The 25408-nt window shown below is 42.7% G+C and overlaps 1 pseudogene across 1 annotated transcript; it reads right to left on the minus strand.

Moving 5' to 3' along the window:
- Positions 1 to 3128: 3128 nt before the first annotated feature.
- LOC310821252 (cytochrome P450 3A27-like) lies at positions 3129 to 16019 on the minus strand (annotated as a pseudogene). The gene is made up of 10 exons: positions 16015 to 16019; positions 9906 to 10005; positions 9659 to 9772; positions 9082 to 9170; positions 7509 to 7657; positions 7059 to 7186; positions 6861 to 6936; positions 6548 to 6708; positions 3546 to 3765; positions 3129 to 3342 (listed from the first exon to the last, which is right to left on the minus strand). The product of its transcript is annotated as a cytochrome P450 3A27-like (transcript).
- Between the last annotated feature and the right edge of the window lie 9389 nt (positions 16020 to 25408).

Consider the following 25408-nt stretch of genomic DNA (forward strand, 5'->3'; position numbering starts at 1 on the left):
GTGTAGATGCAGGGATTCAAACCCTAATTTAGGGTAGAGGGAAGGGTTAGAGGTGGGGAAGCCCCCGGGTGGATACGGTCCCGGATTAGGGAAAGGAGGGGTGAGTGTGCCCTTTATTTATGTTGTGGGGGAATGTTTGTGTCCGTGCAACTTCATGGCTAGCCTACACTGGCTAGCAGTACTAACCCCCCCCACCACACTATGACACGATATCCTCTCATAAATATAGCCAAACAATGGCAGTACAAAACCCCTCACCACCACAATATGACACGATGCCTTCTCATTAATATAGCCAAACAATGCCAAGCTATGCTACCTCATGCTCTAGTCAAGTCGCTGTTGCATCTTACCTTTAACGGGAACCCCAGCTACTGATCTTCCGCCTCAGCCACAGCCACTGGCTAGCGCTCTCCGCTGCTACCGACATATTCTTTATCGCCAGTTTCAATTCTCGTCCGCGAATACCCAGCTCCGTTAGCAGTGCATAGGTTGTCTTGGCCACAAATCCTCGACAACCAATTTCCACTGGGCGAACAAAAGCGGTCCACCCACGCTGTGTCGCGTCTGCCGCTAATTCTGCATATTTAGCTTTCTTTCGTTCATAAGCCTCGTCAACCCGGTCTTCCCAAGGGACCGTGAGTTCGATAATATAAACTAGCTTCTGTGCTTCAGACCACAGCAGCATGTCTGGCCGCAAATTAGTGCTAGCAATTTCAGCCGGTACGATTAGCTGTTCAATTAAATCTACCTTTAACTTCCAATCTGCGCCAGTTCGCAACTGTCCCTGCGCGCAGCTGCGCCCTGGCCTCCTTACGCCAGTCTCTCCCTCTCTTATAAACAAGTTAACGATGTGCCGAATGCTTGTATTTTGATTAAACATGCAAGTTATTGAAGACACGTGTCTGTCTCATCTTTTTACTTTGTTGCAGTATAGGCGTTCTGTGTCGCGCTGAAGCGTATGAAGTGTATTCAGTTATGGGGTTTACTGTACATACTTTTTCTCTGCACTGTTCCTGCTGCAGAGGATGCGTAAACGATTTTCCCATGTTGTTTTTTGGTTGTGGTCTGTGTTTATACATTTAGGCTATTAGTTGTATCCTACTTTTCAGTTTTACAAGTCAAATCTTATGACAGATGAGATGGCACTTCAACCGATAAAATGCAGGTACATTTTGACTACTGCTGCACTACGATACCCATCGACAGACCCAATACATTGGTAACTGCACTACTTATACAGCTCATTTACTGCTTATACTGTTCATACTGCATTCTATATTTATTCTGCTTATAATGTTACTGTTAATACATATATTGCTTATACTGCACTACTTATACTGCTCATATACTGCTTATACTGCTCATATACTGCTTATACTGCACTACTTATACTGCTCATATATTGCTTATACTGCTCTACCTGTATATATTGTTCACATTGCACTTTTCTGCTTTTTTGCACTTCTGGTTAGACGCTAACTGCATTTCGTTGTCTCTGTACTTCATCCCACAGGCAATAAGACTGTTGAACTCCTGAGCTACTTAGCTCACCACAATGACACTTTAACTATGCCACTTTATAACATGCCACTTTATAAAATGCCACTTTATACCAGTCGACATCTGGATAAAAACGTCTGTTTACATTTCACTTTTTACATTTTACATTTACATTTACATTTATTTAGTTTTGTATTTAGGTAATTATTGTTATTGTTGTTGTTTCTTTTATTTTTATTATTTACACTTCTTATTGCACTGTTGGAGGAGCCCAAGACTTAAGAATTTCATTGCCAGCGATTGCTCTGTAATTGTTGTGCATATGACAATAAAACCATCTTGAATCTACTTGTACTCTGCACAATGACAATAAAGTTGAATCTAATCTAACACCTATTTATTGTCATGTTTTGATGGCATGTTGTTCATTCTCATGTTATGATTTAGTTTGTGATTATACACACGTTTTTAGCGTGATGATAGAGACCCACTACCAGACAAGTACAAAACATACACAAGTCACATGCAAATCCCTGCACTGCAGACGACAGACAACTGTCTCTGTACAACTAGTCCTGGACCTCCACTAATAGACAGATACAAAGAGAGCAGCATACAGTAGCAGCAGAGCCCAGAGGCGAGGCGAGGCAAGGCAAGGCAAGGCAAGTTTATTTATATAGCACATTTCATACACAGAGGCAATTCAAAGTGCTTTACGTAAAATAGATAAAAAGGAAAGAGCATGAAAAAAAAATTAGAATAAAAACGCATAAAAGACATAAAAAAAGAATAAAAGTCACAGTGCATTTTAGGGTCACAGTGCAATTATTAGCGCCAATTTAGTTTCAATTTAAGGCAAAAGCGAAGCCCTTTTTTTTTTTTAAGCCCATTTTTGAAAGTAGCCAGTGTTGGGGCTGATCCTAGATCTATGTGTAACATAATAACTGAGAGACCTGCAGCAGGGCAGGTCCTCATCACTAGCTGTCTGCTTTGAGCTGGTTGTCGTTGGACTCCTGGCAGCGGGACAGCAGCTTGAGTTTGATGGGCCGTATGGGCATCAGAGTGTTCTGTAGGTCCATCTCAATGGGGATCTGGTGAGAGTTGACACACAGTTAAAGTATGAAGGAACGAGTAAAACAGATGTCAGCGTTACACTATGAATGTTACCTAATACAGTGTCACTGTTACGTTCGGGTAGCATTGCACTATAAATTCAAATAAACTCAAACTCCTGGACAACCTCTCCTGGGTCGACATACATTAAAATGGCCCTATGAAGTCTCGAGGGAGTTTTGCAGAAATACAAATAGCTTTTTTTTAAATCTCACACTTCCATCATTTAGTAGGTAGCCTATACTGAGGATGATTGGCGCCTAGTACTGAAAAATGCAATCTGGGAAATTAAATGGGGAGTACATACTCATGCAGTACGCAAGTACAGAATTGTAGTATGGGGGTTCAAACCCGGGTCTCCCATGTGGAAGACACAAACGCTACTATTAAGCCAAGAGGACACCCTCAAGGTCTGAGTGCGACACTTCAGTTTACATGTCTCAGGCAGGGCTACCTCATCACGCGAGTGTGATTCCAAAATCACCTCTGCTACATATAGAAACGCAACAAAGTCATGGGTACAAAATTATATTTACAATCATTGTATCATTATTTTGTCTCACATCTGTCTCTTTGCAGACGGTGAAGTTGAACCTCTGTAGAATCTCCACCATCGCCAGTTTCATCAATACCAGAGCGAATCGCATCCCGATACAGTTCCGTGGGCCCAACCCGAACGGCATGTAGGTGTATGGGTCGATGCTCTCCTTGTTCTCCTTACTGAACCTACACACGGAGAGTTCAGAGGAGGAGGGGTTAAAGAACATATCAATTAAATCACAGTAATATGATGGTTATACATGGTTGAAGAAACCTGTTTGTGTTTGGTCGTCGCATTTAGGTTTGTTTTATGGTTGTTTGTGGAACACTGCTCTTATCGTTGCTGTTGTGATTGATATTGTGGTTGTGGTTAAGATGTGGCCCATTACCTCTCTGGTTTGAACTCCTCTGGGTCTTCCCACACATCGGGGTCACGGTGCAAGGTCCAGATGGGTATCATGACAACCATACCCTTGGGGATGGTGATGCCGCTGATCTCAACAGATTTCTTGGCGACTCTTTCAAGTCGATGGGGTACAACCTGAGAGACTCGTTGATCACGCTGTCTAGATAGTCCATCTGCATCAGAGCCTCGTACTGGATAGGAGCCTGCACAGGGATATTACACTCACATGAGCACTAGTGATTGGTCGTTCACGTAGCCGAAGCCCAGAACTAACTATTTTTCGTCGCAAATCTGAAGAGCTGTTAGTTTTTTGTGTTCTTTTTTTGGGAAATGAACACAGTACTGTACTTATTCTAATCTGCATAGCCTAATTTCATGACACCCGCATACAGAACGCCATTACTTTCAATGTACGTGTGTAATAGTGACTTGCTTTTTTGTTGTACATGAATAAACAAAAAAATCGCAAAATAATGTTATCTTGATAGTTAGAAGAAAATACATTTAGATTCCACTGAACAATGTAAATGATAGATGTACACAAGGATCAATCAGAAGTCAAAATGCCACTAAACTGGGCTGCTTTTAGTGGATTGACTGCTTGGAATACTGAATGTGCTATAGTCTATTATTTCCTATCACAGTCGACAGACTACAAGAAAACTGTCAGGTGGTTCAAATGTGAATAACTTGGTATCCATTCCATTAACTGTGGCCGGGCAGCACCGAACAGCCCAGAGAACATTACCATGGTGCTTTTGAATATTAGGTCCCTATCTGGCAAAACCTTTATTGATCTTATCTCAGAGCGAAAGCTGCACTGTAATGTTTTTATCTGAAACCTGGCTAAACATGAATGCATGTCAGTCTATTAGAAGTGGGGAAAAAATATATTTTCACTCTATTATTTATCTAGCCATGTCGCTGAGCAGATGAGAATTTCATGATGAATATGAATATGAATAGTACACCATCAACAGCTTCCTCTTGTGATAATGATTTAGTAACCAGCTTCAACACCAAACTAAGGGCAACTATCGACTCTGTAGCACCAGTCAAACTGAAAAAGGCTGTGGCCAAATTTAAAAGAATTTGCAGAAAGTCTGAGCTGACAAAAACTGCAGGTCCACCTTGATATTCTTCGAGAGCATCTTTCTGCTTTTAATAAGGCAATAAAAAAACGCCAAGACGGGATCATTTCTCAAAATTGATAATGAATCATAACAACTCAAACAGTGCTCTTTTCAACGATTGACAGCCTTATAAATCCCGCCCACAAGACACCTGGTGATCTGCTCTCCACCTACAAATGTGAGGAATTTGCAACATACTTCTGAGATAAGAGAACCAATATTAGGTGAGGAGGATCACTCAGGCAAGACCTGAAGATGTGTTTGATGACTTGTTACCCCACCTTCCACCACATGGAAGCACTATGAACTCTTTTGCAGTGGTCATACAGAAATGCTCAGCAAAGTGGGGGTCTGTTCATCTGCACCTAAAACTACCATGGTGAAACCCCTCCTGAAGAAAAGTAACTCAGACTCTTCAGTCCTTAGCGATTTTAGGCCAATCTCCAACCTTCCCTTTTTAAGCAAAAAAATTATAATTCTTGAAAAAAAGGTGTTCAAACTGTTAAATAATCTCCTTCTTCCCAACTGTACCTTTGACATGTTCCAATCTGGCTTTTGTGCCAATCATAGCACTGAGATAGCACTATGTTGTTAAGTTATTAACTAGGTTCTTAATGACCTTAGAATTAATTAATTAATGCTGATGCCAAAATGCTCTTTGTCCTTGTCCTGGTCAAACTGTCTGCACACTTAAAGACACTACTTACAGTAACACTAAGCACCAGGCAAAAAAACAAGGTGTTACCATTGACTCAGATCTTAATTTTGAAACCCATATCAAGAATGTGACTAAAACATATTTGTATCACTTAAAGAAGAGTAAGTAAGTTTGCCGGAAATCTGCCATCGTGGAGAAATTCTGTCTGAAGTTGTCCAAACAACAACATCCTCCCTAATAATAATATATCCCCCCGAAATGAACTTGCAGTGTTGGACATTAGCTGTTGTGTTTCTGCATGCGCACACGATTGGGAGAGGCAGCCACCAGAGAAAAGTCAGTCTACTCCCCTAGAACACCCCTGGCACTCACAACATGTTTATATGCAAACCGAATGTCAGGTAGGACACTGCATTTTAAAAAGCGTGTTTTCCGAACCAAAACAGCGTTCGTAAATGAAATATTTATTCATAAGGGATTTATTATAAGGGATCTTGTTCCCTGATCGCTACCGATTAAAGATAGTCATTACAACCGTTAGGAAGCTTTTAGAAAGCTTGAATATTACATGGACCTTTACAGAACACAGCTGTAAAGGTGCAACCTTTCCTCTCCCAGGCAGACACTGAGAGACGAATGCATGCTTGTATTACTAGCAGCCTTGATTGCTGTAACACTCTCCTGTCTGGTCGACCAAAGAAAGCTCTTGGCAAATGATACAAAATGCAGCAGCACGAGTCAGATGGAGAGCACATATCACACAAGTCTCTGCACTGATTACCTGTTAGTTTTATAATTTATTTTAAGATAATTGTATTAGTTTAGAAATCACTCTATGGTCATGCACACCACTGCATTTCAGACATGCTTTTAAGGTATATACCCTGTAGATCCCTCAGGTCCTCAGGTACTGGCCTTTTAACTATTCTGAAGATTCCAACAGCACCTATCTACTTCCTGTTTCAAATGAATAATACTGGGCAGAAGTCTGCACAGGGATGCTACGGACACATTAGCACACTGCAAAATACTGTCACCTATCTAACCATCTGTTCCAAAGCAATAGTAATAGATACTGTAGGAGTCTGCAGTGCACAGGGGTTACACACTCATCAGTACCCTCTAAAACACTGTCACTATCATATTTCCTGTTCCACATGAATAGTACTATATAGGAGTCTGCAGAGGGGTTACCTTGTTGGGAAACACAGTGTCTATCTCCTCCTGCAGCTTGGTCATGATGTGAGGGTTGGTTGCCAGATTGTAGGCCAGGAAGGACAGAGAGCTACTGGTGGTCTCATAGCCAGCAAAGATGAACATCATTGCCTGGGACAAGATCTCATGGTCACTCAATCCTATGATGATGGGAGAAATGGGGTGGTAGGTGTGAGAAAGGGACGAAGTAGAGTATTTCCACGGTGTGTTTGTAGGTATAGGTGTTTGAGGCAGGTACTGTATGTGTGTGTGTGTGTGTGTGTGTGTGTGTGTGTGTGTTTAAGGCAGGCACCTTTACTCTGCTCCTCTCCCTTTGAGTTGCTGTCTTTCTGCGAGTCTATCATCAGCTGCAGGAAATCTACCCGACTCTGGAAGCAGGCTTACGTCAGATCAAAATCACATGAGAACTACCAGATGCTACCAAATCTCTACAATTGTATTACACAATACTGGCTGAAGATCGTATATTTGATCAGTTATATTTACATACCTTCCTGGTGCTAGCCACGCGATTGGACTTGATCTTCTGAAAGACAGCGTAGAAGAAATCTGTGACCGAGGCAGGGAATAGGGATACCTCCATGTTTGCCATAACAGGACCCATGAAGGGGAAGAATGCTGGACGGACAGGAAATGCCACGGTTACAAACAGGAACAGGAAATACCATGATACGTGACTCCAATCCTATTCAATGCACAGCCCTGTCCAGAAACAACTCCTAGGCTCTATCCCTAGACACTTCTGTATCCAATCCACTCAGATCTCCAAGTGTCCAGCATTTAGGAACTAGAGGTTGGTTCTTGACAGGGCCCATGTGTTTGTCAAATGAGTAGAGCGCAAACCATTGGCAGCTGTGTTTTATGTCAGTCTAATCAATGAAATCAATAGCTTCATTTATTAAGCACAAAATGACTGAAAGCTATATGGGGGCAGTTGTACCAACTGTGAGGAACAGTGGGCTGAAGATGTCAAACTTGAGCATTTTCTTGATGTTGGTCACAAAGGGGTCGGAGGGGTTGTGGAGGGAGTCGATGTCGACACTGAATGAAGTACTGACGACCACATCCATACTGTATGGTCCAAAGAACCTGGAACACAACCACACAATCTCTGACCACCAGAACCACAACCACAAAATTAAAGGGGGAGTTCACTGAAATTACAAATTCACCTTATCGTCTCGGAGATAAATTAGATTAGATTCAACTTTATTGTCATTGTGCAGAGTACAAGTACAGAGACAACGAAATGCAGTTTGCGTCTAACCAGAAGTGCAAAATAGCAGAAAGTGCAATGAACAGTATTTACAGGTAGTGCAATATATGATCAGTAGTAGTGCAGTATAATATAGCAGTGCAGTATAGCAGTATATGAGTAACAGTAGCATTATAGCAGAATAAATAGTTACAGTATGAACAGTGTAGCAGCATATGAGCTGTATGGGTAGTGCAGTCTAGCAGTATATATGTATTAACAGTAGCATGAGGTAGATAGCAGAATAAATATAAATATGGAATGCCGTATAAACAGTATAAACAGGTATGTACAGTATGTGCAGTAGTATTAAAGAAAATATAAGGATATGTGCATTATGTGCAGTATGAACAGTATGGACAGGTATGTACAGAAGCAGTGGTATGAGTAAGAGCAGGGGAGGGGAGTGGAGTAATAGTGCAATAGTGCAATTGTCCGGGGGGGGGTGGGGGTTGCAGGGGTAGTAGGTTGTCAGGTCGGTGCAGTGTTCAAGTTCAGTAGGGTGACAGCCGCAGGGAAGAAGCTGCCTCTGAACCTACTGGTTCGGGTGCGGAGAGACCTGTAGCGCCTCCCGGAGGGGAGTGGGGTGAAAAGTCTATGGTTGGGGTGAGAAATGTCCTTGACGATGCTGCGTGCCTTACGCAAGCATCGTTTGCCCTGGACAGCCTCGATGGAGGGGAGTGAGGAACCGGTGATGCGTTGGGCAGTTTTCACCACCCTCTGCAGTGCTTTCCGGTCCGATGCCGAGCAGTTGCCATACCATACTGTGACACAGTTGGTAAGGATACTCTCGATGGTGCAGCGGTAGAAATTCACCAGGATCTGAGGAGACAGATGGACCTTCTTTAGTCTCCTCAGGAAGAAGAGACGCTGGTGAGCCTTCTTTATCAGGGTGGAGGTGTTGAGGGTCCAGGAGAGGTCCTCAGAGATGTGGACACCCAGAAACTTGAAGCTGGTGACTCGCTCCACCTCAGTCTCGTTGATGAGGATGGGGGTGTGTGCGCCAGCTTTAGACTTCCTGAAGTCCACAATGAGTTCTTTGGTCTTCTTGGTGTTGAGAGCCAGGTTATTGTCGTTGCACCACACTGTTAGGTGCTGGGCCTCCTCCCTGTAGGCCGACTCATCGTTGTTGCTGATGAGACCGATCACCGTTGTGTCGTCTGCAAACTTAACAATGGTGTTTGAGCCATGTACAGGTGTGCAGTCGTAGGTGAAGAGGGAGTAAAGGAGGGGGCTCCTTTACTCCCTCTTTACTCACTCCTTTAGTTCAATGGGCTCATCGTTATCAACCGTCTTCTTCAGATTGCTGACCAAGTTACCAGAGTGCTGCTTCATGATCCTGAGCATCTGAGTTGGGAAGGATACATGGAAAAATATCATGATTGATACGTGGATTAATATGTGCAAAACATATATTAATATCATGTTTGAAACAGGAATTATTGTAATGTTTATATAGCCTGAGAATATACATCCATACAGGATACATTATGTATATAGTCAAAGAATAAGTGACTCCAAAGATGAACTATTATTCTATACTCTGTCATCTGACCACTGAACTTATCGAAGATAAGATCAAATATACTTTATTGTCCTGGATGAAAATTTGTCTTGGATTAATTCATTAAAGTTGCTGCTTCACACAACAACAAACAACAATGAATACACACTATACACATAGTACAAATCACACACACACTCTCACACACACACACACACACACACACACACACACACACACACACATACACACGTCAGAGTTGTTAGTCATTCATTTATTTGTGTTGTATAAAGGAATGAATGAAAGAAGGAGAGGAGAGATGGGACTGTACCTCTTTGATCCGCCCACTGGTGAAGGAGGGAGACAGGACACTGCGGATCCGTCTCCATGCATCATCCTCAGCGATAAACACGGCGTCATACAGAGGCCCGTTGAGATAGATATTCTAGAAAAATAATTATTATTATATACTGCAAGATTAACCTAATATTAATAATGCTATCATAACAATGATATTATCTATTTAAGGAGCCCTTATGTTTTTTTCCCCATACACCCACTTCAATGTAGCGTATTACCCTCCTGTTAGTGAAAAGGGAGTAGCATTCCTTGATGAGGATGGTTTTGATCATGGCTGTGTCCATGATACACAGGATGGGCTGACGGCCATCATAGATCCTACAGACCAGCAAAAACAAAGAGAGTTAGATATACACTCACAGAGCACTTTATGAGGAACACTATACTAATACTGGGTAGGGCCTCCCTTTGCTCTCAAAACAGCCTCAATTCTTCGTGGCATTGATTCCACAAGATGTTGGAAACATTCCTTTGAGATTCTGGTCCATGATGACATGATTGCATCACTCAATTCCTGCAGATGTTTCAGGTTCACTTTCAAAATGTGAATCTCCCGTTCTACCACATCCCAAAGGTGTTCTATTGGATTCAGATCCTGGGAAGGCCACTGAAGAACACTGAACTCATTGTCATGTTCATGAAACCAGTTTAAGACAACTTTTGCTTTGTGACATGGTGCATTATCATGCTGGAAGTAGCCATTAGAAGATGGGTCAGTTGTGGCCATGAAGGGATGCACATGGACAGCAACAATACTCAAATAGGCTGTGGCATTCAAGCGAATATACCGTAGATAGAGACAGACAGACCCATCACAGATCCTGCACTCTGAGAAAAAAAGTGCTACCTAGAACCAAAAAGGGTTCTTCTTCCACTCTCCCTTTGAAGAAACCTTTTGGGTTCCATGTAGAACCCTTTTCCACAGAAGGTTATACAGTACCGTGCGAAAGTAATGGGTCACATAATTTGTCAAAACGGCAGAAAAAAATGGTCACAAACGAAATATTGTTTCTACACTTAAAATGAACAAAGAAAAAATGAGCTAGCCTGATATAAGTCATGTTCATGACGATGCAAATGTAACGAGATTTCAAACTGTTCTGTTGCACACGTTGGGACTCATTTTATTTTTCTACAAAAATAATTTACCATGACGGGAATCGAACCCGGGCCACCCTGCGTAACAAGGCAGATTCCTATCCGCTAGACCATTTGGGAAGACGTGGTATGTGCACCCTAAGATATCTAAGTGTCATTTCGATGAGGTCTGTAGCAGAGGCCATAGAGCACACCAAACAAATAATCATGTGTTTAAATATCCTTGTCGTTTTGAAAAATTACCATTGTCACCTGCACAGGAATGCCATGCGGCCAACATAATTTTCACCGAGACCTGGCTTTCAGACAAAGTCCCAGAATGCGCCGTTCAGCTACAGACTCACTCCGTTCACCGAGGAGACAGGACTGCAGCCTCCGGTAAGACCAAAGGGGGAGGTGTGTGTGTGTTTATCAACAACTCGTGGTGTGGCGACATACAGACCGTTCACAAGCACTGTTCGCCAGATGTGGAGTTTTTGCTGCTGAAATGCCGTCCCTACTATCTACCGAGGGAATTTACTGCTGTGTTTTTGGCCGCTGTTTACATCCCCCCGCGAGCTAACTCCACGGCAGCGCTCAGCAAACTCCACGAAGCTATCAGCGCGTTAGAAACTGCTCATCCTGATGCTGTTTTTATCGCCGCCGGCGACTTTAACCAGTGCAATTTACGGACTGTATTTCCCAAATACTACCAACATGTGGATATTCCCACCCGTGAGAAGAATACACTGGATCATGTTTACAGCAGTATACGCAGTGCATACAAGGCTGCACCCCGCCCCCACTTTGGACACTCTGACCACATCTCGTTGTTCCTGTATCCAGCCTTCAGACAAAGACTGAAACAGACAAACCCTGTCACTAAACAAATCAAACTCTGGACCCCAGAGACTGAGAGCACCCTGCAGGACTGTTTTGCTCAGACAGACTGGGATGTGTTTAAAGCTGCAGCCACGCTGGAGGACTCTTCTGTCAGCATACAGGACTATGCTGAGTATGTGACTGGGTACATTAGCACTTGTGTTGACAACATCGTGCCCACCATACAAGTCAAGAAGTTTCCCAACCAGAAGCCCTGGATAAACAGTCAGGTACGCCACATGCTGCGTGCTCGCTCTCTTGCATTTAGATCAGGCAATGAGATGGAGTACAAAGCTGCGAAGTATGGACTGAAAAAAGCCATTACAGCGGCCAAGAGGCAGTACAGAGAGAAGCTGGACGGCTTCTACTCCACTGCTGACTCCGGGCGGATGTGGCAAGGCCTGCAGCACATCACAGACTACAGGACCACCACCAACACCATCAGCTCCACAGACAGCCTGCCGGACGACCTTAACATCTTCTACACCCGCTTTGAGACCTCCAGCCACAGCACAGAGAGGAGGCACACAGACACCGGGACCACCCGACCCCCCTCCCCTCCACTAACCATCTCATCAGGCCAGGTAAACAAAGCCCTGAGGAAGATCAACCCCCGCAAGGCAGCAGGACCAGACAACATCCCTGGGCGGGCTCTCAGAGCATGTGCTAACGAGCTGGCTGATGTTCTCACCTCCATCTTCAACCTTTCCCTCAGTCACAGCACTGTTCCCTCCTGCTTCAAGACCACAACCATCGTCCCCCTCCCCAAGAAGAGCCAACCTGCCTGCCTGAATGATTACAGGCCAGTAGCACTCACTCCAATCATTATGAAGTGTTTTGAGAGAGTGGTACTGGCACACATTAAGAGCAGCATGCCGGACACCCTAGACCCCCTGCAGTATGCCTACCGGCCCAACAGGTCCACCTCAGACGCTATCGCTGCTGTCCTCCACTATTCCCTCTCCCACCTGGAAAACAAAGACTCCTACATCAGGACGCTCTTTGTGGACTACAGCTCCGCTTTTAATACAGTCATCCCCCACAGACTCATCCACAAAATGTCCACACTTGGCCTGCACCCCACCCTCTGTGACTGGCTCCTAGACTTTTTGACTGGCAGGCCCCAGTCTGTCAGGATTGGCAATAGGACTTCAGCCAGCATTATTACAAATGTTGGCACCCCACAGGGATGCGTCCTCAGCCCCATTCTCTACACCCTGTTCACCCACGACTGTGTCGCCTCCCACAAGGACAACATCATCCTAAAGTTTGCAGACGACACCGCAGTGATAGAATGCATCACTGGCGGGGACGAAGCAGCTTACAGGAGGGAGGTGGCCAGTCTGGTAACATGGTGCGAGGACAACAACCTCACCCTCAATACGGACAAGACGAAGGAGATGATAGTGGACATGAGGAAGAAGAGGGGACCTCATCGGCCACTGTACATCCGGGAACTTGAAGTAGAGAGGGTGAGCAGTTTCAAATACCTGGGCGTCCACATCAGCGAGGACCTCACCTGGACACTTAACACCACTCAGCTGGTTAAGAAGGCCCAACAGCGGCTGTACTTTCTGAGGAGGCTGAGGAAGTTTGGCATGTCGCCCAAGATCCTCAGCAACTTCTACAGCTGCATTGTTGAGAGCATCCTAACTAGCTGTATCACTGTGTGGTATGGCAGCACTACTGCTATGGACCGCAGACGCCTGCAGAGAGTGGTGAAGACTGCTGAGAAAATCACCAGGACTCCACTGCCCTCTCTGCAGAGCATCTACCACCGCAGAGTCCACAGGAGAGCCGCCTCCATCCTCAAGGACCCCACCCACCCCCAGCTCGGACTGTTCACACTTCTACCCTCAGGCCGGAGGTACAGAAGTGTTAAATGCAGGACCACCCGACTGAAGAACTCCTTCTTTCCCACTGCCATCAGACTCCTAAACAACCCATAGGAGATTAATATAACCGTACTACCTCAATAACTGAACTTTCCAGTTTGCATAATTGCACTGCTACATTTGCACTGTTTTATTATTATTATTGCTGCTATTTTATTTTATGCCTTAAATTTTGCTGTCTTGTACATTTGTTTATTATATATTGTATATTCTTTAGTATTGTATATTTTACATTGGTTGGCATTCTGCGGACAGCAAAGCAAGAATTTCGTTGTACAGTGAAACATGTTTTCTACTGTGCATATGATAATAAACACTTTGAATCTTGAATCTTGAATCTTGAATCTTAGACAGTAATAACATAATTCATGTTTACATTTCTTTAATTTTCGACGCATTGTCGTTATTCGTGACGCATCAATGACCAATTGATTATATGGCAATGCAATGAAAAAAGCGTGTGGAAAACAGTGTTAATGACAGATTTGAGAAGCACATTTCTTCAATGTTGGCCGCATGGCATTCCTGTGCAGGTGACAATGGTAATTTTTCAAAACGACAAGGATATTTAAACACATGATTATTTGTTTGGTGTGCTCTATGGCCTCTGCGACAGACCTCATCGAAATGACACTTAGATATCTTAGGGTGCACATATGAAATCTTCCCAAATGGTCTAGCGGATAGGAATCTGCCTTGTAACGCAGGGCGGCCCGGGTTCGATTCCCGTCATGGCAAATGATTCTTGTAGAAAAATAAAAAGAGTCCCAACGTGTGCAACAGAACAGTTCGAAATCTCGTTACATTTGCATCGTCATGAACATGACTTATATCAGGCTAGCTCATTTTTTCTTTGTTCATTTTAAGTGTAGAAACAATATTTCGTTTGTGACCATTTTTTTCCGCCGTTTTGACAACAGGCTCATGACTAAAGAACACACGGCTGTCTGCTGATTGACGCTTGACTGTAGATTTTCGCTTTGTGTCAAAAGGACTCCCTTAACGCACACTTTTTCAAAGTAGGTGAATTCATCAGATCTGTTTGAAACATTGCATTTTATCCATGCACGACGACTGCTTAGATACTCGCAGCACAGTTGCCCCATATAAATTGCCCATGAGCGCGGAGCTTGTCTTTGTCACTGTAGCAACTTTGCTCCATCAGGGGGACAAGCCGGTTCGACGCCCCTTGTAAGCACATGTTTCTCTAATTCCTTTGTTTCAGGCAAGCCACTGTGACGTCAGACGCCTTTACGCATACAGCTTTGCGATGCTTAGACAGTAATAAAATAATTCATGTTTACATTTCTTTAATTTTCGACGCATTGTCGTTATTCGTGACGCATCAATGACCAATTGATTATATGGCAATGCAATGAAAAAAGCGTGTGGAAAACAGTGTTAATGACAGATTTGAGAAGCACATTTCTTCAATGTTGGCCGCATGGCATTCCTGTGCAGGTGACAATGGTAATTTTTCAAAACGACAAGGATATTTAAACACATGATTATTTGTTCGGTGTGCTCTATGGCCTCTGCTACAGACCTCATCGAAATGCCACTTAGATATCTTAGGGTCTACATATGAAATCTTCCCAAATGGTCTAGCGGATAGGAATCTGCCTTGTAACGCAGGGCGGCCCGGTTTCGATTCCCGTCATGGCAAATGATTCTTGTAGAAAAATAAAATGAGTCCCAACGTGTGCAACAAAACAGTTCGAAATCTCGTTACATTTGCATCGTCATGAACATGACTTATATCAGGCTAGCTCATTTTTTCTTTGTTCATTTTAAGTGTAGAAACAATATTTCGTTTGTGACCATTTTTTTCTGCCGTTTTGACAACAGGCTCATGACTAAAGAACACATGGCTGTCTGCTGATTGATGCTTGACTGTAGATTTTCGCTTTGTGTCAAAAGGACTCCCTTAACGCACACTTTTTCAAAGTAGGTGAATTCATCAGATCTGTTTGAAACATTGCATTTTATCCATGCACGACGACTGCTTTGATACTCGCAACACAGTTGCCCCATATAAATTGCCCATGAGCGCGGAGCTTGTCTTTGTCACTGTAGCAACTTTGCTCCATCAGGGGGACAAGCCGGTTCGACGCCCCTGTAAGCACATGTTTCTCTAATTCCTTTGTTTAAGGCAAGCCACAGTGACGTCAGACGCCTTTGCGCATACAGCTTTGCGATGCTTAGACAGTAATAACATAATTCATGTTTACATTTCTTTAATTTTCGACGCATTGTCGTTATTCGTGACGCATCAATGACCAATTGATTATATGGCAATGCAATGAAAAAAGCGTGTGGAAAACAGTGTTAATGACAGATTTGAGAAGCACATTTCTTCAATGTTGGCCACATGGCATTCCTGTGCAGGTGACAATGGTAATTTTTCAAAACGACAAGGATATTTAAACACATGATTATTTGTTTGGTGTGCTCTATGGCCTCTGCTACAGACCTCATCGAAATGACTCTTAGATATCTTACGGTCTACATATGAAATCTTCCCAAATGGTCTAGCGGATAGGAATCTGCCTTGTAACGCAGGGCGGCCCGGGTTCGATTCCCGTCATGGCAAATGATTCTTGTAGAAAAATAAAATGAGTCCCAACGTGTGCAACAGAACAGTTCGAAATCTCGTTACATTTGCATCGTCATGAACATGACTTATATCAGGCTAGCTCATTTTTTCTTTGTTCATTTTAAGTGGAGAAACAATATTTAGTTTGTGACCATTTTTTTCTGCCGTTTTGACAACAGGCTCATGACTAAAGAACACACGGCTGTCTGCTGATTGACGCTTGACTGTAGATTTTCGCTTTGTGTCAAAAGGACTCCCTTAACGCACACTTTTTCAAAGTAGGTGAATTCATCAGATCTGTTTGAAACATTGCATTTTATCCATGCACGACGACTGCTTAGATACTCGCAGCACAGTTGCCCCATATAAATTGCCCATGAGCGCGGAGCTTGTCTTTGTCACTGTAGCAACTTTGCTCCATCAGGGGGACAAGCCGGTTCGATGCCCCTGTAAGCACATGTTTCTCTCATTCTTTTGTTTCAGGCAAGCCACAGTGACGTCAGACGCCTTTGCGCATACAGCTTTGCGATGCTTAGACAGTAATAACATAATTCATGTTTACATTTCTTTAATTTTCGACGCATTGTCGTTATTCGTGACGCATCAATGACCAATTGATTATATGGCAATGCAATGAAAAAAGCGTGTGGAAAACAGTGTTAATGACAGATTTGAGAAGCACATTTCTTCAATGTTGGCCACATGGCATTCCTGTGCAGGTGACAATGGTAATTTTTCAAAACGACAAGGATATTTAAACACATGATTATTTGTTTGGTGTGCTCTATGGCCTCTGCTACAGACCTCATCGAAATGACTCTTAGATATCTTACGGTCTACATATGAAATCTTCCCAAATGGTCTAGCGGATAGGAATCTGCCTTGTAACGCAGGGCGGCCCGGGTTCGATTCCCGTCATGGCAAATGATTCTTGTAGAAAAATAAAATGAGTCCCAACGTGTGCAACAGAACAGTTCGAAATCTCGTTACATTTGCATCGTCATGAACATGACTTATATCAGGCTAGCTCATTTTTTCTTTGTTCATTTTAAGTGTAGAAACAATATTTCGTTTGTGACCATTTTTTTCTGCCGTTTTGACAACAGGCTCATGACTAAAGAACACACGGCTGTCTGCTGATTAACGCTTGACTGTAGATTTTCGCTTTGTGTCAAAAGAACTCCCTTAACGCACACTTTTTCAAAGTAGGTGAATTCATCAGATCTGTTTGAAACATTGCATTTTATCCATGCACGACGACTGCTTAGATACTCGCAGCACAGTTGCCCCATATAAATTGCCCATGAGCGCGGAGCTTGTCTTTGTCACTGTAGCAACTTTGCTCCATCAGGGGGACAAGCCGGTTCGATGCCCCTGTAAGCACATGTTTCTCTCATTCTTTTGTTTCAGGCAAGCCACAGTGACGTCAGACGCCTTTGCGCATACAGCTTTGCGATGCTTAGACAGTAATAACATAATTCATGTTTACATTTCTTTAATTTTCGACGCATTGTCGTTATTCGTGACGCATCAATGACCAATTGATTATATGGCAATGCAATGAAAAAAGCGTGTGGAAAACAGTGTTAATGACAGATTTGAGAAGCACATTTCTTCAATGTTGGCCACATGGCATTCCTGTGCAGGTGACAATGGTAATTTTTCAAAACGACAAGGATATTTAAACACATGATTATTTGTTTGGTGTGCTCTATGGCCTCTGCTACAGACCTCATCGAAATGACTCTTAGATATCTTACGGTCTACATATGAAATCTTCCCAAATGGTCTAGCGGATAGGAATCTGCCTTGTAACGCAGGGCGGCCCGGGTTCGATTCCCGTCATGGCAAATGATTCTTGTAGAAAAATAAAATGAGTCCCAACGTGTGCAACAGAACAGTTCGAAATCTCGTTACATTTGCATCGTCATGAACATGACTTATATCAGGCTAGCTCATTTTTTCTTTGTTCATTTTAAGTGTAGAAACAATATTTCGTTTGTGACCATTTTTTTCTGCCGTTTTGACAACAGGCTCATGACTAAAGAACACACGGCTGTCTGCTGATTAACGCTTGACTGTAGATTTTCGCTTTGTGTCAAAAGAACTCCCTTACGCACACTTTTTCAAAGTAGGTGAATTCATCAGATCTGTTTGAAACATTGCATTTTATCCTTGCACAACGACTGCTTAGATACTCGCAGCACAGTTGCCCCATATAAATTGCCCATGAGCGCGGAGCTTGTATTTGTCACTGTAGCAACTTTGCTCCATCAGGGGGACAAGCCGGTTCCACGCCCCTGTAAGCACATGTTTCTCTAATTCCTTTGTTTCAGGCAAGCCACTGTGACGTCAGACGCCTTTACGCATACAGCTTTGCGATGCTTAGACAGTAATAACATAATTCATGTTTACATTTCTTTAATTTTCGACGCATTGTCGTTATTCGTGACGCATCAATGACCAATTGATTATATGGCAATGCAATGAAAAAAGCGTGTGGAAAACAGTGTTAATGACAGATTTGAGAAGCACATTTCTTCAATGTTGGCCGCATGGCATTCCTGTGCAGGTGACAATGGTAATTTTTCAAAACGACAAGGATATTTAAACACATGATTATTTGTTTGGTGTGCTCTATGGCCTCTGCTACAGACCTCATCGAAATGCCACTTAGATATCTTAGGGTCTACATATGAAATCTTCCCAAATGGTCTAGCGGATAGGAATCTGCCTTGTAACGCAGGGCGGCCCGGGTTCGATTCCTGTCATGGCAAATGATTCTTGTAGAAAAAAAAAATGAGTCCCAACGTGTGCAACAGAACAGTTCGAAATCTCGTTACATTTGCATCGTCATGAACATGACTTATATCAGGCTAGCTAATTTTTTCTTTGTTCATTTTAAGTGTAGAAACAATATTTCGTTTGTGACCATTTTTTTCTGCCGTTTTGACAACAGGCTCATGACTAAAGAACACACGGCTGTCTGCTGATTGACGCTTGACTGTAGATTTTCGCTTTGTGTCAAAAGAACTCCCTTACGCACACTTTTTCAAAGTAGGTGAATTCATCAGATCTGTTTGAAACATTGCATTTTATCCATGCACGACGACTGCTTAGATACTCGCAGCACAGTTGCCCCATATAAATTGCCCATGAGCGCGGAGCTTGTCTTTGTCACTGTAGCAACTTTGCTCCATCAGGGGGACAAGCCGGTTCGACGCCCCTGTAAGCACATGTTTCTCTAATTCCTTTGTTTCAGGCAAGCCACAGTGACGTCAGACGCCTTTGCGCATACAGCTTTGCGATGCTTAGACAGTAATAACATAATTCATGTTTACATTTCTTTAATTTACGACGCATTGTCGTTATTCGTGACGCATCAATGACCAATTGATTATATGGCAATGCAATGAAAAAAGCGTGTGGAAAACAGTGTTAATGACAGATTTGAGAAGCACATTTCTTCAATGTTGGCCGCATGGCATTCCTGTGCAGGTGACAATGGTAATTTTTCAAAACGACAAGGATATTTAAACACATGATTATTTGTTTGGTGTGCTCAATGGCCTCTGCTACAGACCTCATCGAAATGACACTTAGATATCTTAGGGTCTACATATGAAATCTTCCCAAATGGTCTAGCGGATAGGAATCTGCCTTGTAACGCAGGGCGGCCCGGGTTCGATTCCCGTCATGGCAAATGATTCTTGTAGAAAAATAAAATGAGTCCCAACGTGTGCAACAGAACAGTTCGAAATCTCGTTACATTTGCATCGTCATGAACATGACTTATATCAGGCTAGCTCATTTTTTCTTTGTTCATTTTAAGTGTAGAAACAATATTTCGTTTGTGACCATTTTTTTCTGCCGTTTTGACAACAGGCTAATGACTAAAGAACACACGGCTGTCTGCTGATTGACGCTTGACTGTAGATTTTCGCTTTGTGTCAAAAGGACTCCCTTAACGCACACTTTTTCAAAGTAGGTGAATTCATCAGATCTGTTTGAAACATTGCATTTTATCCATGCACGACGACTGCTTAGATACTCGCAGCACAGTTGCCCCATATAAATTGCCCATGAGCGCGGAGCTTGTCTTTGTCACTGTAGCAACTTTGCTCCATCAGGGGGACAAGCCGGTTCGACGCCCCTGTAAGCACATGTTTCTCTAATTCCTTTGTTTCAGGCAAGCCACAGTGACGTCAGACGCCTTTGCGCATACAGCTTTGCGATGCTTAGACAGTAATAACATAATTCATGTTTACATTTCTTTAATTTACGACGCATTGTCGTTATTCGTGACGCATCAATGACCAATTGATTATATGGCAATGCAATGAAAAAAGCGTGTGGAAAACAGTGTTAATGACAGATTTGAGAAGCACATTTCTTCAATGTTGGCCGCATGGCATTCCTGTGCAGGTGACAATGGTAATTTTTCAAAACGACAAGGATATTTAAACACATGATTATTTGTTTGGTGTGCTCTATGGCCTCTGCTACAGACCTCATCGAAATGACACTTAGATATCTTAGGGTGTACATATCAAGTCTTCCCAAATGGTCTAGCGGATAGGCATCTGCCTTGTAACGCAGGGTGGCCCGGGTTCGATTCCCGTCATGGCAAATAATTCTTGTAGAAAAATAAAATGAGTCCCAACGTGTGCAACAGAACAGTTCGAAATCTCGTTACATTTGCATCGTCATGAACATGACTTATATCAGGCTAGCTCATTTTTTCTTTGTTCATTTTAAGTGTAGAAACAATATTTCGTTTGTGACCATTTTTTTCTGCCGTTTTGACAACAGGCTCGTGACTAAAGAACACACGGCTGTCTGCTGATTGACGCTTGACTGTAGATTTTCGCTTTGTGTCAAAAGGACTCCCTTAACGCACACTTTTTCAAAGTAGGTGAATTCATCAGATCTGTTTGAAACATTGTATTTTATCCATGCACGACGACTGCTTAGATACTCGCAGCACAGTTGCCCCATATAAATTGCCCATGAGCGCGGAGCTTGTCTTTGTCACTGTAGCAACTTTGCTCCATCAGGGGGACAAGCCGGTTCGACGCCCCTGTAAGCACATGTTTCTCTAATTCCTTTGTTTCAGGCAAGCCACAGTGACGTCAGACGCCTTTGCGCATACAGCTTTGCGATGCTTAGACAGTAATAACATAATTCATGTTTACATTTCTTTAATTTACGACGCATTGTCGTTATTCGTGACGCATCAATGACCAATTGATTATATGGCAATGCAATGAAAAAAGCGTGTGGAAAACAGTGTTAATGACAGATTTGAGAAGCACATTTCTTCAATGTTGGCCGCATGGCATTCCTGTGCAGGTGACAATGGTAATTTTTCAAAACGACAAGGATATTTAAACACATGATTATTTGTTTGGTGTGCTCTATGGCCTCTGCTACAGACCTCATCGAAATGACACTTAGATATCTTAGGGTGTACATATCAAGTCTTCCCAAATGGTCTAGCGGATAGGCATCTGCCTTGTAACGCAGGGCGGCCCGGGTTCGTTTCCAGTCATGGCAAATGATTCTTGTAGAAAAATAAAATGAGTCCCAACGTGTGCAACAGAACAGTTCGAAATCTCGTTACATTTGCATCGTCATGAACATGACTTATATCAGGCTAGCTCATTTTTTCTTTGTTCATTTTAAGTGTAGAAACAATATTTCGTTTGTGACCATTTTTTTCTGCCGTTTTGACAACAGGCTCATGACTAAAGAACACACGGCTGTCTGCTGATTGACGCTTGACTGTAGATTTTCGCTTTGTGTCAAAAGGACTCCCTTAACGCACACTTTTTCAAAGTAGGTGAATTCATCAGATCTGTTTGAAACATTGTATTTTATCCATGCACGACGACTGCTTAGATACTCGCAGCACAGTTGCCCCATATAAATTGCCCATGAGCGCGGAGCTTGTCTTTGTCACTGTAGCAACTTTGCTCCATCAGGGGGACAAGCCGGTTCGACGCCCCTGTAAGCACATGTTTCTCTAATTCCTTTGTTTCAGGCAAGCCACAGTGACGTCAGACGCCTTTGCGCATACAGCTTTGCGATGCTTAGACAGTAATAACATAATTCATGTTTACATTTCTTTAATTTACGACGCATTGTCGTTATTCGTGATGCATCAATGACCAATTGATTATATGGCAATGCAATGAAAAAAGCGTGTGGAAAACAGTGTTAATGACAGATTTGAGAAGCACATTTCTTCAATGTTGGCCGCATGGCATTCCTGTGCAGGTGACAATGGTAATTTTTCAAAACGACAAGGATATTTAAACACATGATTATTTGTTTGGTGTGCTCAATGGCCTCTGCTACAGACCTCATCGAAATGACACTTAGATATCTTAGGGTGTACATATCAAGTCTTCCCAAATGGTCTAGCGGATAGGCATCTGCCTTGTAACGCAGGGCGGCCCGGGTTCGTTTCCCGTCATGGCAAATGATTCTTGTAGAAAAAAAAAATGAGTCCCAACGTGTGCAACAGAACAGTTCGAAATCTCGTTACATTTGCATCGTCATGAACATGACTTATATCAGGCTAGCTCATTTTTTCTTTGTTCATTTTAAGTGTAGAAACAATATTTCGTTTGTGACCATTTTTTTCTGCCGTTTTGACAACAGGCTCATGACTAAAGAACACACGGCTGTCTGCTGATTGACGCTTGACTGTAGATTTTCGCTTTGTGTCAAAAGGACTCCCTTAACGCACACTTTTTCAAAGTAGGTGAATTCATCAGATCTGTTTGAAACATTGCATTTTATCCATGCACGACGACTGCTTAGATACTCGCAGCACAGTTGCCCCATATAAATTGCCCATGAGCGCGGAGCTTGTCTTTGTCACTGTAGCAACTTTGCTCCATCAGGGGGACAAGCCGGTTCGACGCCCCTGTAAGCACATGTTTCTCTAATTCCTTTGTTTCAGGCAAGCCACTGTGACGTCAGACGCCTTTGCGCATACAGCTTTGCGATGCTTAGACAGTAATAACATAATTCATGTTTACATTTCTTTAATTTTCGACGCATTGTCGTTATTCGTGACGCATCAATGACCAATTGATTATATGGCAATGCAATGAAAAAAGCGTGTGGAAAACAGTGTTAATGACAGATTTGAGAAGCACATTTCTTCAATGTTGGCCGCATGGCATTCCTGTGCAGGTGACAATGGTAATTTTTCAAAACGACAAGGATATTTAAACACATGATTATTTGTTTGGTGTGCTCTATGGCCTCTGCTACAGACCTCATCGAAATGACACTTAGATATCTTAGGGTCTACATATGAAATCTTCCCAAATGGTCTAGCAGATAGGAATCTGCCTTGTAACGCAGGGCGGCCCGGGTTAGATTCCCGTCATGGCAAATGATTCTTGTAGAAAAATAAAATGAGTCCCAACGTGTGCAACAGAACAGTTTGAAATCTCGTTACATTTGCATCGTCATGAACATGACTTATATCAGGCTAGCTCATTTTTTCTTTGTTCATTTTAAGTGTAGAAACAATATTTCGTTTGTGACCATTTTTTTCTGCCGTTTTGACAACAGGCTCATGACTAAAGAACACACGGCTGTCTGCTGATTGACGCTTGACTGTAGATTTTCGCTTTGTGTCAAAAGGACTCCCTTAACGCACACTTTTTCAAAGTAGGTGAATTCATCAGATCTGTTTGAAACATTGCATTTTATACTTGCACGACGACTGCTTAGATACTCGCAGCACAGTTGCCCCATATAAATTGCCCATGAGCGCGGAGCTTGTATTTGTCACTGTAGCAACTTTGCTCCATCAGGGGGACAAGCCGGTTCGACGCCCCTGTAAGCACATGTTTCTCTAATTCCTTTGTTTCAGGCAAGCCACTGTGACGTCAGACGCCTTTACGCATACAGCTTTGCGATGCTTAGACAGTAATAACATAATTCATGTTTACATTTCTTTAATTTTCGACGCATTGTCGTTATTCGTGACGCATCAATGACCAATTGATTATATGGCAATGCAATGAAAAAAGCGTGTGGAAAACAGTGTTAATGACAGATTTGAGAAGCACATTTCTTCAATGTTGGCCGCATGGCATTCCTGTGCAGGTGACAATGGTAATTTTTCAAAACGACAAGGATATTTAAACACATGATTATTTGTTTGGTGTGCTCTATGGCCTCTGCTACAGACCTCATCGAAATGCCACTTAGATATCTTAGGGTCTACATATGAAATCTTCCCAAATGGTCTAGCGGATAGGAATCTGCCTTGTAACGCAGGGAGGCCCGGGTTCGATTCCTGTCATGGCAAATGATTCTTGTAGAAAAAAAAAATGAGTCCCAACGTGTGCAACAGAACAGTTCGAAATCTCGTTACATTTGCATCGTCATGAACATGACTTATATCAGGCTAGCTCATTTTTTCTTTGTTCATTTTAAGTGTAGAAACAATATTTCGTTTGTGACCATTTTTTTCTGCCGTTTTGACAACAGGCTCATGACTAAAGAACACACGGCTGTCTGCTGATTGACGCTTGACTGTAGATTTTCGCTTTGTGTCAAAAGGACTCCCTTAACGCACACTTTTTCAAAGTAGGTGAATTCATCAGATCTGTTTGAAACATTGCATTTTATCCATGCACGACGACTGCTTAGATACTCGCAGCACAGTTGCCCCATATAAATTGCCCATGAGCGCGGAGCTTGTCTTTGTCACTGGAGCAACTTTGCTCCATCAGGGGGACAAGCCGGTTCGACGCCCCTGTAAGCACATGTTTCTCTAATTCCTTTGTTTCAGGCAAGCCACTGTGACGTCAGACGCCTTTACGCATACAGCTTTGCGATGCTTAGACAGTAATAACATAATTCATGTTTAAATTTCTTTAATTTTCGACGCATTGTCATTATTCGTGACGCATCAATGACCAATTGATTATATGGCAATGCAATGAAAAAAGCGTGTGGAAAACAGTGTTAATGACAGATTTGAGAAGCACATTTCTTCAATGTTGGCCGCATGGCATTCCTGTGCAGGTGACAATGGTAATTTTTCAAAACGACAAGAATATTTAAACACATGATTATTTGTTTGGTGTGCTCTATGGCCTCTGCTACAGACCTCATCGAAATGACACTACATATCTTAGAGTCTACATTTGAAATCTTCCCAAATGGTCTAGCGGATAGGAATCTGCCTTGTAACGCAGGGCGGCCCGGGTTCGATTCCCGTCATGGCAAATGATTT

This window comes from Argentina silus (assembly GCF_951799395.1).
Source record: "Argentina silus genome assembly, chromosome: 1".
Lineage (NCBI taxonomy): Eukaryota > Metazoa > Chordata > Actinopteri > Argentiniformes > Argentinidae > Argentina > Argentina silus.